Source organism: Rhea americana, unplaced genomic scaffold (genome assembly GCF_003343005.1).
Source record: "Rhea americana isolate MKP2758 unplaced genomic scaffold, rheAme1 scaffold_69, whole genome shotgun sequence".
In the NCBI taxonomy this organism is placed as follows: domain Eukaryota; kingdom Metazoa; phylum Chordata; class Aves; order Rheiformes; family Rheidae; genus Rhea; species Rhea americana.
This window is the reverse complement of record NW_028186856.1, coordinates 1,191,527-1,210,578: the sequence shown is the minus strand read 5'-3', so window position 1 is coordinate 1,210,578 and position 19,052 is coordinate 1,191,527. Positions and strand designations below refer to the sequence as shown.

General features: G+C 39.6%; 1 protein-coding gene across 1 annotated transcript in view; it reads left to right on the top strand.

Moving 5' to 3' along the window:
- TMCC3 (transmembrane and coiled-coil domain family 3) overlaps positions 1-19,052 on the top strand; it is a 143,937-nt gene that overhangs the window by 19,141 nt on the left and 105,744 nt on the right. The gene's annotated exons all lie outside the window — the stretch shown is intronic.

Genomic DNA, 19,052 nt, shown 5'->3' with positions numbered 1-19,052 from the left:
ACAGGCTGTTTGAAGGAGGTGACAAAGTCAATGGTAGTGTAGATGCAGCGGCCCTCTGCTGAGAGCCCAGTTCTGAAGTGTCTAGTGCCACAGCCACTTCTACAAAGCCAGGATGATACAGTGCTCACACAACTGAAATGATCCTTGTTGTTTAAGACATTTTTAAGAGCAATCCAAACCCAAACTCTTGAAATAATTTCTGTGAAGCTAAGCTACGAGAAAATCTGGTAGGATTTTAATTTTGAGGTTAAACCAGTAATCATTATCCTCAAGGTAGGTATAAAATGGGTCTGCTTCTTGCCTACATGCATCTGGTGTCTGCCTTCTCAGAGCTCTCTGACTGTCTCTAAATCTTTGCCTCCTGGTCCCCAGGACACTTACAGATGTGGTATAGGCAGTTTGAACATAAGGTTGAATTTGTGTAGGAGCCCCTGGCTTACTCATGAGATAAGTTTCTCAAATGCATGCTTTGCTCTTAACCTGCAGCTGCTCAGACAATAATTATGCAGCTTCTCCCTATGAGCCAATGGGAAGAAGGAAAGTTTCTCAAGTTCGAGTGCAGCTTATACACAATAAAAGCATAATGCTATTAAAATCTGGAGTAGTGGGCAATGAAGCAATCCCCCTTTTCCTTTCTTAGAAAAGGCAAATGGTGTAAGCTTTAGATTTACAAACCTTTCTAGATCACTCCCTGTTATTATTCAGATACCACTAAGCCATAATGGCAAGGACTCTTTTTAGCCTAGGACCTAAGAAGCCTTATATCAGAGGTAAAAAATAAGGAGGCATTTCAGTTAGTTACCTTAATGCAATTTGGATACCTGCAGAAGCCATCGATAACCRTTTGTTACTTGTGTTGACAACATTTTCTTGATAGCTGCAGCCCATCCCTGTCACATCTAGGCCTACAGTCCAGCCCTTTGCACTATATAGACAGTTGCTGACTAGCCARGACAGGGAGGAAAGATTTTGAAGTTTGGCACTGCTGTTACTCCCCAGTGCCTGATTTCCTGATTCCAAAGCATCACAGGTTTCCTGAGCTTGGATGAGGTGCTGTATTACATAAAGCTGATCTTAGAAGATCACCTTGAGGAAGAAACTAGACTTYTTATCTTCCTTTCTTGTAGTTTCTGGGAGGACTAGCTGCTGCCTGGGTGCTAAAAGCTTGTCAAAGCCGTATGGTCAGGTGGCTAAACTGAATTCCCCAGGAAACCAATTCCATATCAACATATGCTCATAGGTTGATGACAACCACCAGTACTGCTTGGAGACCTAYTTTGCTTGCAGAAGCTCAAAACAGTTTGAAAATTATTCTAGTTAGTGTGAGAGTTAGTGAATGACGGGAGAGAAATCCTGAGGATTCTTTAGTCAGATCATAGGTTTGAGAGTAGCAGTTCCTTCCCACAGCCACAATGCCTAAGTCCCAGCAGTGAAACTAAGGATGATGGTTACCCTGCTGGATGCAGAAGTCCATTCCATGTGGAAATTACTATTTGAAATAGAATGAAGAGTGGCACAGGGATGCAGATGGGACTAATGCAAAGACATTACTGCATTCCTGCKCGGTGCGTTTTCCACGACAGTCCCCAGGACTCTTCTCAGTGTAGACCTGCCTTCAGTTGCAGTGTAGKTAAAATAAGATAGGAGCTGTTAACTAGTCTCCATTTCTTTACATTGGACTAGTTCATTCATATAGAGTCCCTTCCTCCCCCCCCTTTTTTAATTCCTTTTAGATGTATAGGCTACAAAGCCACTTTACCAAGCATTGGGCAGAGATGGCCAGCCCAGCAGGGCTGCTAAATTCCCACTGATTCTGGTAACAGTTCCATTTATTGTGGATGGCAGTAAAAACTTAAAAATCTCATTGTTAATGTTAGCTTAAATATAGCTACTTGTGTGCATTTGCCTTGTTCACAAACGTATGTTAAGTTCTGTGGCTGCAGAAAATACTATCAAGTCTCTGGGTTATAAGTAGTCAGGCTTTCTTTGACAATAAAAGGAAAACATTAAGTTGTTCCTGTGCGGGGGAGCTAATGAAACTTGGTTTCCTATGGTCTTGAGCCTTTACATTCACAGGCTYTTAAAAAATAAGTTATAAAATTACTTTCTGTTCTCACTGCATATCCGGTAAAATTTCCCTCTTTTCCCTTACAGCTTCTTTTCTGCTGAATATTTTGACAGCTACATGCAGGCTGCCTGCCTCATTTGACCCAGAATCTGTTTTGGCCTTAACAGAATCAAAATCTGGTAGTGGAAAACTTTGAACTTTGGAGTTCCGTCACTCTAGTTTCAGAAAATACATAGAAACCTCTTTGTCTTTGAGAATTTGAGTCTCTGTCTGATTGAATTTATATTGATGTTAAAAGTTCACTACAGACAGACACATAGACAAATTGATCCTGGAAACCTGATTTCCTGATGGAAACCAGGCTAATTAAACCATGCCAAAAGTATGGGATTTACAAACAACAGAAGATAATAATGCAAAAGAAAAAAAAAATATGGAGATTTAAGAAACCAGTCCAGAAATGAAGGTTGTCCTACTCTAGCTGCACTGGAAGAGTATGTGAAACATCCCACATTGCTGCTGCTTTGGGTTATTGCAAACTTTGCTTCTCAATATCCTGACTCAAACACTTGTGTCAGATTCTTCTTGGGAATAAACTGTTGCAGCTTTGCTGGGGGTAGTTTAACGCTAGCTCAGCTRCCAGCTGAGAGTGAATCCCTTTTGGAACAATTTTGAATGTATTTTGAACTGAGTATTTCCAGTATCGCTTCAAAAGAACTATGCTACTCTACCTCCGAGCAGTCAAAGCAACTTTAATATATTGTTTGACAACCCTTTCTATAATTTACTCTTTTGCTTGACATGATTTCTGTATAGCTGATATTACTATATAGTTGATATACTGTAACAGATAGRACCATATCTGTTATGAAAAAGACCTGTCTTGAATGAGGGCTCACTGACAAGGAGATTAACATGTTTCTTGGTGTCCTTGACATAGTTCTTCAAAGATACTGTTCATCGAATGTATTCTCATGATGTTGCATGATGGKTTTATGAGTGTCACAAGACTATCAGATGTCAAAATGATGCAAGTAACCGGAGTGTCAGTGCAGTTTCTGATAAATAACTTCAGTCCAGATTGATATGAGTTGTAGGCACTTATGGTCATATAGAAATCATAAAGCATCTAAATGTGCCTGTGGCCATGTGCAGCATACCATGACAGCATAGTACCATGGCTGCAAGGATTAGCAGTAAAAGCTYCCTGCTCCCCAGGATTTTCTTGAAGTAAATGCAAAACTTATTTAGCARTATGGGATCCTTTGACTCATAGTTGCACAGTTCTGCTTGTGTTCAGCAGCATGTATGTGCATGCATTTATGCACTCTCACTCTTTGCAATATTAAATAGCAGGAATAGTTTTACTCTTGCCTTCCTTTGGTGGGGGGGAAGAAAGAAAGAGGTTAAGTCTTAGGAAAAAAGCTGACTTTCAAAAAAAAATATATATATATATTTTTATTAAGAGCATGTTATTAATGGAGTAATTGTTATTGCTTTGTTTTGAAGTCTCACTTGAATTTTGTAAGCTTTTTAAGTATATAAATTCATTTTGTTATATATATTCTCAAGACAACAAGTGCTACTTTGATTTTTTTTATATTAAGCACATTTTATGCAGAGACAGAAGCTCAATTTTATGAAGTGGCTTTTACCTTTTGCATTACACTGCTGAATTTGAAAGAAATGAAAAAACAAGCTTTTCAAAGATTCTAGYAAAGTCTTTAATGTTAAATTTTACTGTATGAAACCAAACAGAAAGGATTAGCAATCAAATGGCTAAGGAAAYAGGTTTTTGGCTTGCTTGTGAAGCAAGCCAAATTCATCATCTTACTTTTTTAACCTCAAAAAGAGCAGAACTTTTGTCACTATTGTTTGCTTTACTTTCCCCTGGTGTCTAACTATGTTTTCAGTATGAAGTAATGACACTGATTTTTAAACTGCCTCATTGGTATTCATGGCCATAGTTAAAGATGTGCTGATCTTTAGTAACCTCCAACAGTATCTGCAAGTTTATAGCCTCCCTGATTGTCAGACCTTGGATGTTCGTTTATACTTGCATACCAGAAGATCTCATTGTTTAATGTGTAATTGATTATTGTTTTATTTCTCTGTGTTGGAAAAGTTCTCAGCTTTGTCCAAGATGAGAAGATTGAAAACCATGTCATTTCTTGCTAGTGTTTGTTACATGTCAGAGCATTGTAATTTGTGACACTTAAACTGTGATCTGCTTGTAGCCTAATTGCATCACCAGTAAATACCCATAGCTTTTTTTATGCTGTTACTTTTTAATGCATTTGGAGCCTTTGTATTGTTCTCATATTTTTAACAAAAAAATTGGTTTCGGAGAATGATTTTATCTGTATCATAAAAAGAATCAAGGTCCCTTTCTCTCTCTTGTATGTTACAGACAGGTACGTGAATTTGTGCAAAGTGATTAGGCATGCAACGTGTAGAATGGTGTGCTACATGTGCTTAGAGATGTTATGATTATATGGTTCTTACATGAGTACATTTTGTTTCACAGGGTTATTTTTTTACATAGGAAATTTTTTTTGACAGCATTGTACTGAGAAATTTGTCTTTTTGGTGTATCCCCTGGGAAATTATTGTGGGTGCTACAATCTATGGGGAAAAAGTAATGCTTCTAAAGAGCATAGGGTAATTAATGTTGCATGGAACTTCATGCTTGTGTGGATCCTGCTGCAGGATCAATGCATGATGTCAGTGTGGCTCTGTGTGAAAAGCTAAGCCTGTGAATGGAAGTGCAAGTGCAGGGTCTAAGATGCAATTTATGTTTTAGTTTATTTTTCTGAGCTCTGCAGTAGACACTACTGCTTGAATGCTCTCTGCATGCTCAGCAGGAGTGCATTAGACCTGAGATCTTGGGATAGTCAAGCTTTCAGCCTCCTGTTCTGCTGTCCTGTTCCAGCATGATTACTGCAGCAAAAAGGGAATTATTTATGAAAGAGACCGTGCTAGTAACTAGATTGCCTCCAAGAGGGTTAATCCTATCTCCTTGCAGAGACCAAGCCTATCTGATCCTCTATCCTAAATTTATTTTATACAAAATGGCTTTAAGCTGYCATGTGCTCTCGATCTTCTCTGATGCCACTGGGTTTAATTTGTTGCTATAGAGTAAGCTTTGAGATGTAAGCTTCGTACAGCTGCTGCACTCTGAATGYAAAGCATACAGAAAGCTGTGGAGTACTCAGTAGCTTTAGTGGACTTTAGGTCTGTTCCTAGATCCTAACTTCACTGATGCCRTTCACAAAACCAAAAGATTAGATGGAATTTTGAAAAAGGTAAAGCAGCAGGATTTATATACAAGGTACAACATATGAATCTTTGTATTTCACCTATTTTTAAAAGTTATCTCCTCCTATCAGATTAAGGGATGTAATTTGACATCRAAACTAGCCTGTGCTGTGAGACCATATAGCTTTCTACTTTCTGTGTAGTTTATAATATAGTATACATAACATATAACCATATAATTGCCATAAGACCCTGATTATCCAAACAGCCACTGAAGTCAAAAGGAGCAATTTTTCTACCACCTCTTGTGGTTTTGGATCAACTCCTTAGAATGGTCAACACTGGATATTCTTGCAGGATTTCAGCTGCCTGTACTGGAAGGATACAGCAAAATAATAGTGCAGGCAAGAAGAAAAGGACTTACAAGACAACATATGGGAAAGCAGAGGACCTTCAAGAGACTGACCTTGTTGTATTCTCTTTCCTGCAAATCCTAGTCTGGTAGACATGTAGATTTGTGTAAACTTCAACACGCTTAGAGAGAAAAGTAAAGTTCAGATCTGTGTGTAGTCTGCCAGAGCAATTACTGCCTTCATTCAGCCAGAGCAATGTTTTCTAAGATTATGGGTGCTTTGAAAGTGAGCAGAAATATTTGGAAGTTCATTTTTCGTGTGTGCCTCCATCAGCTTTCAGAAGATTTGGATTTGGGTGAGCTGTGTCTGTGTGATGCTTTGTGCTTTCCATGGGTTCCAAAAAGATGGCAAGGATTTAYTTTAATCTTGCTAGAAGACTTTTCGTGTAGCATAGAAAAATCAAGGTTCTGATGGACAAATATGGTGCCATTCTCTGTTTTTTGGCAGTGGGATTTTATTGTATTTTTATGGCAATTTTAGTGCTGGTCTGTTCAGATCCATTTTTGAGACCTCAAATACCAAGGCTGTGTGAGTAAGAAATCCAGTTCCCTCTCTTTATAAGCAGCAAGAGTGGCAGTGAAGTTTGAGCCCAATTCTAAATTTTTCCATGTTTAGTGAAAGTTTGGACCCTAGTCATATTTGGTATTCAGAATTTGCTTGTTTAAGGCCAACCCTTGCTTCATGAGGTGTCTGAAATACCTGTGGCTGGGACTGAGTTTTGCTTGGGGCGCTCTGGCTAYGTGGGGCACGAGAGGCAGTTGATGGGGACAGCCTTCAGGGGGGATTCCCACTGTCCCTTGTGAGCTGGCAGGACAGATGAAGAGGGGGTCAGGGGGCTGAAGTGTCTCGCAGCAAATAGGGACTGAGGCAAGATGGAAAGGTAGGTGTTCTGACTTTATAGCCTCTCATGCTGTCCTACTGGCCATACTACTTCTTGGGTCATCAGCTCCTCCTCCTTTTCTTTGGCAGTTTCTCCACTCAAGTGAAATCAATAGGAACATTGAAATCATTTCCTGGTTTCCAGTCTTCCATTTTATTGTGTCCCAAAAGGGCCATTGAACTCTTGCCCAGCCCTGGCATTTGTGAAATCTTAGCTTGCATGGGATCTCACTTGGCAAAAACTGGCTTCACGAAAACTAACCAATTCCCTGGTTCTTCTGTTCAGCCTCTCGAGAGGGGCAGGCATTTTCTGGAGTTGCAGTAGCGTTTTGTGGGGAAAGATGTTTGGTCTATAGAGGAGCCTGGTAATTAAACCACAGGACATGGAATAGGTCTTTTCTAAATGTTATTTACTGCTTGGTGACTTCCAGTAAGTCATTCTGCTTTTTTGTGCGTCATCTCCTCCTCCTCCCCCACAGAAGACTGTTTACTTGTCTTTGCAGAATATTTTGACATCTTTAACATAAAGCAATCTACAGGAATGGAAGATCTGTTTACATTTAGGCTAAAGCTCAAAGCCTAGCTGGTCCCTTGAGTTTCATTTGATGATGCAAAATTGCTTGAGTTCTGTTGCAGAACTAATATGATGTAATATAGTAGTAACCAGCTTCAAGAAGATTTGTTTTGAACAGTGTACCTCTTGTGAAAGCTTTGTTGATYAGGGTTGTTTCTGAACCTCTTTCTTCCAGTTTGGATCTAATCTCACCTGAAAAGCATGAGGTTGAATAATTCCTCACACCTCTTGTCATTCAAAAGCGGCTGCTTCACAGTGGGTATTTGATCTGATCTCTGGGTCTGCAATAGCATAGGTACGTCAGCCAGGAGGGCTTAAAGCTAAGCTTGACTTTGCCCCAAACTTCCTGCACAATCTCCAAGGCAATCACCGTCACCATTTCCCTACATGGGAGAAGCAACCACGTCCGCTCTTGGAGGAGGGATAAGAAGCTTGGTTTGTTAATGTTGGGAAAGACCTATATATGCAGTAGAAATCAAAATACAGTTCGTTGTCTTACCCATTGGAATGTTGCACAGCAATTCCTTCCTTTTCAAGAGGACAATAATTTATTTAAAGATGCAGTTCTTGATCAGTTATGTTTTTAGCCTATTTTTAAAAGGACTTTCTTCCTCTTCTTGTCATATTTCTAAGAGTAATTTGGCAAAAGAGGAAGCTGTGAAAGTGGCTAGGCAAAAATTACCACCAAAGGCACAAAATAAATTGAAAACCAGACAGGCTATGTTGTTTTTATTAGTGCCTTGGGTTCTGGGAAACTTAGGAGCTGTTGCRGCTATGACAAGCAAAAAACAACTCTTAAGTGTGGTATTTGTGATGATAGTTTGTCTTTAACAAGATATTTCTTTCCTAAATGGTGGCTGTGAGTAGTTGAAACATTTTATTTCCTCTTTGCTATTCAACTGAAAATGACCCTTTTAATAGTACAGAGGATTAGCTTCCATTTATACTTGTAATATTTCTATTGAGTTTATCAGGTTTGTTATATCAAATGATGAGCAATGGCTGAAAACCATGAAGATACAGTATGGTATTCAACACAAAAATAGCAAGAAAACGAAACTGTAGTATGCAGCTCAGCATGCTTTTTATACTAGATGAAATGTGTTATGTGTGTTTACAAGTGCAGGAACAAGGTTTGCAAGATATAGACACTACAGGGTCAAATACACACATGAGGAGTAGCAGGAAGGTTGTGGGAAGGRGGACTGTGCAATGGACTGGCGACTCCATACCATAAAGCAGAGGTTTGTTGCTTCCTATAGGCACTTGGTCATGCCTTACTTTCACATGTGTTAATTTAAAAAAATGCAAAAAGGCAAATAAAGGCACAAAAAAAGTGAATAACTCTTTGAAGATGTAAATTGAAACAGGATTTATTTTCCAAGAAAAAATGCAGATTCCGTGGCAACACATTCCATATGTATGACAATTTAGTTAAATCTCTTCCTCTGGAAAGCAAAGGTGTCAGTGCATTTATATAAAACCAATCTATTTTTTCATGCGTTCAACTATATTTAAGCAAAACATTATAAACAATAACGAAGCATTTTGTTGAATTGGAGAATACTTTCCATTTTTTTATTTTATTAGGAATTTAGAAAATGTTTGTTTTCACTCTGTAAAAGAGACAAATTATTTTTTTGAGGGGGAAAAAAGAACTCATTTTTTTTTCACTTACCAGTGCTGTGAAGTGCTAGCTGGGTGCTAAATGTTTATTATTTTAACTCMTTCCCACAGCAAAAGCAAATGCAAGGATGTGCTTCACTTGTTAGGTTCYTAGCAGCCCAATTTGGGGCAATTCTGTACTGAATGAAGTCTCTGAGTCCTTCTGGATCAGCACTAGACTTTTTCCAGAGTTGTCTCTGGTTTCTGGAGTGCCTTTGGTTGCACTTTGGTTTGCAACTTTGGTTGCAGCAGCGGCCATCCAAGAAAATCAAGGCATGTACTGTCCGTGAGTTCCCTTACTAGCTGCATGAGTGTTTGCTTATTTTTGGCTCTTTGCATTGTGTTAGTGGGTTCATTTCCTTTTGCTGAGCACTTTGTCCAGAAGCTGCTGTTTCATGCTGGTGRAATCTGAGCCAATTAAATTTAATCTTAAATGAGCACTTCATCCTCAAAGAGGAAGCTCAGTGTGGATGTGAATGCCTGCTTTGGTCTCCCACCAGTTCTTTGAATGCAGTTTTGAGAGTATTCATCAGATTCCTCTCCTTCCTTCAGAAATCAAGGAAATGCAAAATTATGTTTTCTTCTGAAAAATGTTGTATCAAGATGTTCCTAGTTACTACAGCCTTGTTTTAATACCTCTGTGTGCACAGATGTGAGAGCTGATAAATAGCTTTTGCTGCAYTATATTGCTTATTACAGATGCTGTAATGGAAACACCACAAGGAAAGAGCGTCCCCCTATCAGTTGTGTGACACACACAGGCAAGACTTTCACTATCTTTCCTTGTAGTTCACCTATTTCCTAGGGTTTGACAGGCACAGATTTTCAGTCTTTAATTTTAATTTAGATGAAGGAAAAAAAGGATGAGATGAACAGCATTCTTCATCTCTCACAGTGGTAGACTGTAAGGCATAAGACAGCCTGTGCCTCTTGGTGATGGCCAGAAAATAAAAGATATTGAGAAAAGTCTGAAGCAAGTAATTTTTCTGTTTAAACAAAYTCTCCAATTCTATATTTTAAGTGAATTAAACTTAAAAAAAAAAGTTCATTTGAAACCTTTCTTTTCTTTTTCTCTTCTAAGCCACCTTCAAGAGCCTTACTTTTGATGGTGGTGTTCGTGGTTCCAGAAAACAGAGCTTTCAAATTATTAATACCAAGACACATTTCCTAAGGTCTTACTGTCTTTTTTTTTCTTACATTTGCATAGGAAACATTTAAAATTCTGTCCTGAGGGACAATAAGGTTGTTTGATTTCAATTTAATGTTCTTAAAACAAGAGCATAAGTTAATTAGTTAATCTGTCTCATGATAATTGGTCCCAGATTCTTTGTATAAGCTTTACAAACATCTGCAGGAAATAGTGAAAGARCTCCGAACTGCAATTTGGAGAACATTGTGAAGGCTGACCTTGGTACAAAACTGCACCAGGGTGAAAGAATGATTCTCTGTCACTGGAGATAAAGCTATGCAACTATCTGTGTACTTTCAAACCACTTTTAACCTTGCTTATRTAGGTAAAAGTACAACTTCAGGTTAAAGCAATAAAGTCAGTTCCAGATCAAGAGGAATGAATGTCTGCAGCTCCTAAAAAGTAACTATTTTAAGTTGAACCCATTAAACTTTTGTGTGTAGATATGCATGAATGTGTGTGCAGGGGATATCCYGAGGAGGCAGATCTGTCACCAGCAGGCATACAGCTCACCCAAATAATCTAATTTCTCATTCCTTTTCATCTTATAGACTTCTTTTCACATTTATATGAAGTGAATGACAGTATTTCATACTGAATTTACACAGAACAACAAACAGTCCATGAAGCCTCCAGTCCTGCAGTCTCAGACCTTTATCTTCTGAAGTGCTTGCACTTCATTTTCTGTGCGTATATTCAGACTTTATTTTTTTGTGTCATCAATCTGATTAAAAAAAAAAAAACAACAGAGCTGTGGGCTAGATTCTAATTCTATTTATGGAATGTTTATTCCAATGTAACTTGACCAAATGTGCTGGAGCCAGTCTTGATCTGCATKGCAAGTAAGATCAGGACCAGAGCCTTTTTTCCCCCCATCTTCCAGCTTCCCCATTGATTGATTCCCTCCACTTTTGTAAGAAACGGTTATGTTGTTTCTAACATTTCCTTGATTATGACATAATTTTTCCATCAAGACTGTATTTCCCCAACTCGTTTTTCAGACTGGCTTAAGATACAGTCTTTGAGGGATGGTAAAGTGGAAGCTGAGTTTGCTTAGTTTCATGGGAGCCCTCCCCACCCACCTCAGATGGCCTTCTCCAGTTCTAGGTATTTTAGTCCTCTATATCAGTCTGCAGCTTTTAGTAAGCCAGGCAAAAGCTCTTTAAAAACAGCTTTAGGGCCTGGTAAAAAAGGGATCATCAGATGCAAAGAGTGCTCAGGCAATGAGCCCTCTGCCAGTTAGATGGACATGGATCACAGGCAAGAGAGATCTGAAGCAGATGCTGTGAAGTTAATAAACTTTCTCCTCTGTTCTTTGTTTTGTCTGCCAGCATTACCTATTGGGAGCAAAGACAAGGCTTGCTTTTTCACCCTCCCACTCCTTAGTCCTTTACTCCAAGATGGGACTAAACTCTGCGTTAGTCCCTGGCAATATTTAATTTGTGCAAAACCACTTAATTTATGAAATATGCTGCCAGCTACGGACTTTGAGAAAGGCAGAGAGTTCTTGGTCTGATTTATACACACTGACAGTCCAGTTGCATTATCCTGCTTGTTATGAAACATTGCTCTTGTTTTCAGACAAACGTGTACTGCACTAGACAACCCAGAAGCCATCACATGATAGGTGCTTTTAAAGTAGACTAAGTAGTATGAGGGTTGGAAAGGGGAAGGTGGATTTTCTCAGTGCATCCACAGAGAATCAGCACATCCTGCCGGACTGCTAGGCAGTACTGGTTTGGGCATCCTCATCGCCCCTAATCTCTGCTACAGCAACATAGCAGCACTTGTCTCCATGCCAGGACCTTGCTGATCTCCAAGTCACACACTTGCTGAGAAGGGGAATGAGGTGGAAGGAAAAAAGGCTGCTCACTGTCATCTCTCTAAAGCACAACAAGGTGGCAGTGTACCTTAGGACATTACTGATGCACCTGCAGATGCAGCTGACTGGCCATTACTTAATATTTTGCATCTACTGCTGCAAGAGCACRCCTAGGCATGCAAGAGTTGCAAGAAGGGGCATTAGTGATTATTTGTGTGTGACAAAACAACGACGATATCAGGTCAGGCTGTAGGTTTCCCATGGTAGTCAGTATTAGGTATTAAAACAGGAATTCAAGTATCAAGCTGTGTGAGTGTGTGTGTATAGCTATAGATATATATGCTACAACTGCCCATTTTGGGTAGTCAGTGTTTTCAGAGGAGCATCCTATGCTATAGCTTTCATCCAGATTGCTGTTCTTGTTGCTCCTGATGGATGCATCCTTCATGAGGTTTCCACACTTCAACCCATTAATACCTGTACTCCAGTACTTCATTGCCAATAACTACCACAGGGCAACTGAGATGGCTTTTGGCCACAGGCAGCACAGAGAAATGGACAGAGTGGCAAAATTGGTTTTGCTGGGTCCTAAAGCCATAGTACCCTTAATGAGGCTTTTAGGATTCCTAGTGCTGTATACTCCCTGGCTGCTGGGGGAAAAAAAAACTGTTGAAATAGCTTTCCAGTCAGGGGGCCTCACACAGATGTGCAGGGCCGCTCACTGCTATGTCCTGCTTTTTGCTTCACTGCCTTGCTTGCTTTTGCTACGTGCTTCTCTCAGGCCTGTGTGTGGGAAGCACTGTTGCTGTGTGCCGGGGCTGAGCTGCTCGGTGAGGCGCTGCACCTGCCAGCTGAACATCAGGGGCTCTGCCGCTGGGTGCTAGGGCCACCTGGGAGATACTGTTGTGTCCCAAAGAAAAGGGTGCACTGATYCCTCCTAGCTAGTGAGATGAGGAAATACAGGACTATTTGCACGCTTCCTGAAGATACGTATTTACCTGTGCGTTTCAGAGGAGCAACCCTTGGGTGTTTCTTTTGTACTCTGTTTGGATTTGCTTAGCTGCACACAGGTCCAGAGATGTCATTCTTTAGAAGGCTGGAAAAAATAATAATTCAGAAACAGGATAACAAGGGGAGAAAAGACAGGCATGATTTTAACAAGTGTAAAATGGAAGGCAAATAACCCTACTGGCTTTTAGAGGTAATACTGATTTCTATACATCTGGGGTAGCTTTTGGTTTTTGTTTTTGCTGGATGATATACATGCTTTTTGATTTTTATTGCATTTACRGTTTCATAAGGTCAGTGATTTACAACTGTGTGGGAAGGTAGCTTTGACTCTTTTAATTACAGCAAGATATTTTTCTGAGCTGTTTCTGCCTTCAARCTTTTGCTTAGATGCGAAGTACCTACACTGAAATTATGTTATTTTATTACTTTTCAGGCTGATTTTGTGGTTTGAATGAATTTGGCTACTTTGTTCCAATCAAAACAAGAACAAATATTTTCTGTTAATTTTACTTCCAAGTTTATTACYCTGGGACAGCATATGGAGAGATGAAAACTTCCCAAATGTACATTTGGAATGAAACAACTGTAAAGCAGTGACTCAGTCCTACAGCTTTTTCTTAAGTGCATAGAGCTCTTTTCCCTTTACAAGTGATTGTACAATTTCAGATGTAATGATTGCAAAGCTGGATGTAGGTTTAAATTCAGTGYGAGTTCATCACTGGATTTACAACTGCTTCTACAGATTTTTAGTTGTGTTACARAGCTTTGGGAAAATTTCACAAAGGTGAAAATTGCCTTTGCTAGAGCCACCTGCGGCAGCCAGAGTTGTCTGGGAGAAAGGTGACACTGGAGCAGCTGCAGAGAGAGCACTTAATAGGATTTTTCAGCAGTTTGCTCTAAAGGAGTGCAAAGCAGCACTAAAACTGGCCTCACTCTACTGAGAAGGGCACATGGCAAAAACACTGCTTTATCTTTCCTGAGGGAGGTGGTTTTTGGTGGGAATACTAATTCACAGTGAGCCATTTCTGTATGGCTCTGCTTTCAGATCAGAACTCGGTCATATCTGGCCCACAGGATAGAAAAAAATTGGCTGTAGTAGTTAAGAACATGGTATCCTGGGCTGAAATTAGTATCTGTGATCTGCTTGGAAAACAGATAAATCAATCATTACGTGACAGATCCTGGGATGTGCATGTTACTTCCAGAACATATTTCACTTCATTAAACTGCTTTCAAAACAGCAAGAAATAAAATCCAGCTCTGAGGTTTAAGATGTTTAGCCTGCAAAAAAGCTCTGAGCTCAATCTTCTTTAGAATATATATATGCTCAATCTTCTTTAGACTATATATATGATCCAATGAGAATTAAACCTTACCAGAAGGCTTATGAAGCACAAATATGATACATAAGCACATACACACACTTAGATATACACAGGTTCTACATCWAAGTCCTGATCTTCTATGTATTTTATTTGTTAGGTCAATATTACAGAACTGAACTTAGTTCCTGGAAGTAATTAGGGCAGTGTGTCTGCCTTGTGGAGGAGCCACAGGGGTGATTTTTTTTTTTCCAGATCTGTACATCTGTAGGAATCAAAGTTTGTCCAGAGGTTCTAAATCATTAAAAGATGAAGTATTTCAGTGCTCTCCTGGGACCACAGACTGAAGCACCTTGCTGAATTGGGGCGGTGACTGGTCCAAAGTGTGGTAATGGTGCACAAATTGCTTCTCAAATCATGTTGCAAATTGATTAGCATAGCCAGCAGCTGAAGAGATCATCTACAGCTGTGAAAGAGAGGGCGAAAGGTGCTCCATAGTGGCCTGCATAGACTAGGATATGGGGGAGCTAATAATACGTTGTTCTGTTTTCCGTAGAAATATATGTATTTACACGCCCAGAGAGAAAATAATTTAATCYTCTGTAGAGCTCACTCCTTTTGGAAATGCGGTGATCCAGCATTATGCATGTTTTACATTTACCTTCTCTTTTTTTTCACTTGTGTGATGGTGTATGGTGCTAATCCTTAACAACATCTGAGGAAAGAATTGCTGTTTTCGAAGATTTTCTTTTACCAGTTTATATTAGCAGTTTCAGTTTTCCTGTGTCRTATTGTGTGAAAGGTGCTGTTTGTACAATACATGGAAAGTTAGAAAAAGATGAAGACGTAGAAAAGAAAAGTAATCTTGGGGGWTCTAGAAATGCTAATGCCATTTGGAGCTAAATTACTAACAGGTACTTTGCCATAGACATAAATCATATGTTTTGGAGTATTTTCCCAGGATTCAAATATATGTCTRTTTTCCTAGTGTAAGTCCAGCTTTGTGTTTCAAGTGAATAGCATCCAATAAGTGGTACATTCTGTTTTGATTTTATTCAGATTTTTATAGAATTCAGTTTTGCAAGTTACATAAATCAAACATTGTGAATGATTTTCTACTTTCTATGTTTATCATTTTTTTTGTTATATATGGCAATAATTCAAAAAGATTTGGTATTGTTCTGAGGCCTGCTGAACTAGGAGACTTGTTCCCTAGTGTTATTCTCCCAGTGTTAATTGTTTCACTTCATAAAATATTCCAGCAAGACTAAGCCAAAATACCACATTTGATGGCAAAGGTGATGATAGTTTAGTGAACCAGCAGATATATCGTTCCTGTTTATTCTGTGCTTCATGGTATTTGTTAGTATTGCTACAGTGTTCCGCATTATCTGTCTTTGGTTGATGAGTCAAAATATTGTAAGAATTTGTTTGTAATGCAGAGACCATGTTTTGCTTGTGAATGTTTTTATCGAGCAATGTCTGTAGTGGCTCAGCACGCTGGGAACCTCTGAAGTTCAGGACTTCTTTGATTTGCAGTACAGATGGGGAAAATAATTTGCAAGTTGGTTCTGTTGTTGCATTTTCCCTGCCTTCCTGCTATTTCTGATTGTTTAATAACCATACTTTTCTACTGTTTCTACTAATGTTTGGTAATGCAAGTATTATTAACAGATTGAATAACCAAGCCAAGTACAACTTTTAATTTGAAAGTTRGTTTCTTCAAATATTATTCCATAAAATAAGACAATAGCTTCATACAAAACCTCAAAACCCCTAGGTTTTATACTCATTTATTACTTCTAATGCCTGAACTCTTCAGGCTGGTTTGTCTTTCGTTCTGAATCTGTTGTTTTTTTTCCACAGTTAGAGCCCATAGAAACACTTTAACAGGCTTAGAGGTTTGAGCTTAGCACTCAGAAACCTGACATCATACTGAGTAGTAGCCTCCACTAACATTATCATTTTGCAGTTGTAACATGGAGTAGTGAAATATTTGTTAGCTACAGCCTTCTTAGCTGTTTAAAAAAGAGAACTTGTGTATTGATCATCTTACATTTTAAAAGTAGGCACAATTAAATCCTTGTTAACAAAGAAAAAATAAAAGTTCTTTCACTGGAAAACTTAATTTGCAGTGTTAATTTGCAAAAACCCAGGGGATGGAGACTGATCTTRTGATGGGTCTTTAATTTGATGCTTCTGGTGCATGTAGTGCTCAGATCATAATGACTTTCAAATGATGGAAGAAATGAGTTGTGTTCATCTGCTGTCGTTTGAGACTCTTGCTTGCATATATCATATGCTGCAGTCAGTTGAGAGGACTGGTGRAAAATGACAGCACATAAGCTCATTACAGTGAATTTGTAAGCTCACAGCAGATTTGATCCCTGCAGATTTTGCACCTTTGTTTTTCTGTTTTGCAGTCTTTCAAACCTATTTCTCATACCTGTCTTGCCTGTGCAGCCAGCGGGATGGCCAGATCTTTACCCCAGGCTGCTCTCGGGTTTCTTTTCTGCTGCTAGAGAACTGCGAACTACTTTGTCTTGGACAGACGGAGGAAAGATCTGAAAGAGGAGGGAGAGTCTGCTTGTGACCCTACTGCACATGAAATGGGAGTCCTGATGGYGGGGAGGAGAGCTGGGGAGAAAAGGACAGATGAACTTTTGGTCTTCCCTGTGGAAGACCAGTGGAACAAGTATTCAGAGTGGAGCCATAAGCACTTCATACAGTTATACATTTTCCTGTGAAACAGTTCAGGAAAGAGATTTATTTGTAAAATTTACTGATATTCCACTATTCTATTTCTTGGTTCATCCCTTATTTGTCTATAAAGTAATCCTCCTAATTTAATATCAACAGAGAAATAATTTCTTAGAGTTGACCTGAACGGTACTGACACCAACTGTGTGAAGTGTGGTATTATACAATAAAGGTTGCAACCCTTTCTGTTGGCCCGTATGACAGACTGAATGAGTGAGGACTTGCACTGGTCCTCCAGCCCAAACGTGGTAAGTAAGAAAGGAGGATGGAGGGGGAGATGCCTTTGTAACTGCCGGCCTGTGCGGTGTGGTTCTGGTTTCCTTCTCTGGCAGCAGCAACAGAAAAAAGAAACAAAAAGGCCCTGTGAGCCAGCAGATGGGTTCCGACCTGTATATACAGAAATTGCAGTGGCCTCTTGGTTACATCTGCATAGAGAAGGGCAGGGAGGGGGTAGTGAAGGAGGAGGAAGAAAGTGTGCTGTGTTGTCAGAGTGGCTTTAGAGAGCACGCTGTGTCTGCCTCTGGCTGTGGGCAGGAGAGCTTGCACGCAGGTACAGCTCGAGTGTGGCAGTAGTCCCTGGGCTTCGGATGAACCACATACTGCTAGTCTCTTTTGGACTGGTTATACAGCTTTTTCTAGCCACTGCCCTGCCTTTGGTCTGGGAATCCAGCCAGCACCATTGCTGTGTCCGACTGCATAGTAGGCAAGCAGCACAGGGGATACCTTGCCCATGGCAAAAAGACTTAATGTTTTCCTGAAAGYAGTAAATAAAAAAATGTTTTCTGAGGCAATGCAGAATGACGTTAGCTTCCTACAGGCTTTGGCACTGAAATGATGATGATTTATGTCCTTTGTTATTAATGCATCTTCTCCAGAACAGTTCCATAATTTAACTCCCAAGAAACTGAGGTTTCTGAACTGGCACTTCATCTCTTTGTCTCCTTTTAAGATATAGCGTTTCTTATGCATTTAGTGAGCTGAAAACCCAGGTAACTGCAGCACTGTACAGCAAGCAGAAAAAGAACAGGGCTAGTTGATGAATCTCTGAGTATTTTACATACTAATGAAGTACAACAAACAAGCAAGGGCCCCTGTGAATTCCTATGCTGCTTCCAAGGAGCCTATTGCTTTTGATYTTTTGCATGCTTCGTTGATATTAATTAACACTAAAAGAAAAAAAGGCCTTTATGTTTCTTTTGGAGCTCTTTTTGATGTGAGAATTGCCAGGGAGCATTTGGACTCTCCAGCACTCTCAAATACAGAGTGGACTTCACCTAGGAGCAACTCTGTCCTTCCATCAGCTTGTTTGCACTATCTTGTAAGTATGCCACTTTTGCTCCTCTTTTTGTTTTTCTTCCATTTTTTTTCTCCCTGTCATTTACAGTAGAAGCTAAAATGTCACCAAACCATTGGTGCAGCTCTCTGTCCTTTCTGTGTGAATCAATTCATCTGGGACAGAGGGAACAGCTTTGAAGGTCATAGCCCTGTCTTTGCACTGGTTGTACATTGAAATAAAGGATGCGGGCAAGAGTGAAACAAGYTGTGTGTTTTGTAGGGTGATCTGAACCCTGGGCTTCAGTTCTAGTTCTGATGCTGACTGTGCTGTTCATACACTTCAAAATGCATTTTGCTATGAGAACAGTGCTAGTCAGAGGAACTGGAGTTCCTGTATGACAACATTTCCCATGCGGTGGTATGGATAATCTCACCGACCAGCCTGGTTGATACAGGATGAGTAGTGGGAATAGAAGTMACCTGGAAGATGTAATATGGGAAGGGTTCCTAACTGGTAGCAGAGAAGAAAAACATCTGGCTSTTGAATTCTTGCTTTCCTGGAACGAGCACCTCAACTAGAAAATACAGTTTAATGTTGAATTGATACGGTTTCTTGAACTASGATGTTTTCAAATAAATGCCTTTTTATTGTGAGTACCAGTGTTTTTTTCACTGATCACTTCTGATTTGTTCATTTCTGTTTTGCAAAAGAGTGAAGTGTCAACTTCATTCGTATTAAGAAAAATAATAAAGCAAAATACAGCACTTGGAAGGCGAATCAGTTAGCTCTTCTCTTGTCATAAAGAGGCAGCAGCT